We start from the raw sequence: 1,430 nt of genomic DNA, 5'->3' as shown, positions 1-1,430 counted from the left end.
CAGACATACACAGTCAGGTCATCTACAGACACACACAGTAAGATCATCTACAGACAAACAGTCAAATCATCTACAGACACACATTCAGAACATCTTCAGACATACACAGTCAGATTATCTACAGACACACACAGTCAGATCATCTACAGAAACAGTCAGATCATCCACAGACACACACAGTCAGATCATCTACAGACACAGTCAGATCATCTTGAGATATTTAGAGTCAGGTCATCTACAGACATACACAGTCAAATCATCTACAGACACACACAGTCAGATCATCTACAGACACACACGGTCAGATCATCTACAGACACACACAGTCAGATAATCTACAAACAGTCAAATCTTCTACAGACACACAGTCAGATCATCTTCAGACACACACAGTCAGATCGTCTACAGAAATACACAGTCAGATCATCTACAGACATACACAGTCAGATCATCTACAGACACACACAGTCAGATCATCTACAGACACATACAGTCAGATCATCTACAGACACACACAATCAGATCATCAATGGTCAAATCATCTACAGACACACAGACAGATCATCTACATACACAGTCAGATCATCTTCAGACATACACAGTCAGGTTATCTACAGACAGACAAAGTCAGGTCATCTACAGACACACAGTCAGATCATCTACAGACATACACAGTCAGGTCATTTACAGACACACACAGTAAGATCATCTACATACACAGTCAAATTATCTATAGACACACAGTCAGATCATCTACAGATAAACAGTCAAATCATCTACAGACACACATTCAGATCATCGTCAGACATACTCAGTCAGATCATCTACAGACACACACAGTCAGATCATCTAGAGACATACACAGTCAGGTGATCTACAGACACACAGTCAGATCATCTACAGACATACACAGCCAAATCATCTACAGACACACACAGTTAGATCACACAGTTAGTGCCCATTGACTGAGTGTATTTTATCTCTTATATGTTCTTAACACCTCAGTATCTCTAGCTGACAGTTTGGACTCTTCAGTCCATCAGAGAGCAGCTTCATTCCTGAATCCTGCAGGTCATTGTTACTCAGATCCAGCTCTCTCAGGACAGAGTTTGAGGATTGTAGAGCTGATGACACAATTTCATAGGACTGAGCAGTGAGATTACAGCCAGCAAAACTGAAAGAGAATAAAACACATGAGAATTAAATTCTTAGCCTCATTCTACAACTGGTATCTAAATAATATCAACTGCATTCTTGTAAAAGAGGTTAAAAGGTAGTTTACTGAACAAACTGGCTCTGTCAATACTGCTGTAACTGGCTGAAAACTAATAGAAAAGTAAAATTTAATCTAATCTAATTTAATTTAATCTAAAATATTCTATCAAATAAATAAAAATGTGATAAAATAAATATCCATTAAGATACATCAT

Source organism: Sinocyclocheilus rhinocerous, unplaced genomic scaffold, assembly GCF_001515625.1.
Source record: "Sinocyclocheilus rhinocerous isolate Xijiao unplaced genomic scaffold, SAMN03320098_v1.1 scaffold613, whole genome shotgun sequence".
NCBI lineage: Eukaryota > Metazoa > Chordata > Actinopteri > Cypriniformes > Cyprinidae > Sinocyclocheilus > Sinocyclocheilus rhinocerous.
Note: the sequence above shows the minus strand (reverse complement) of the source record.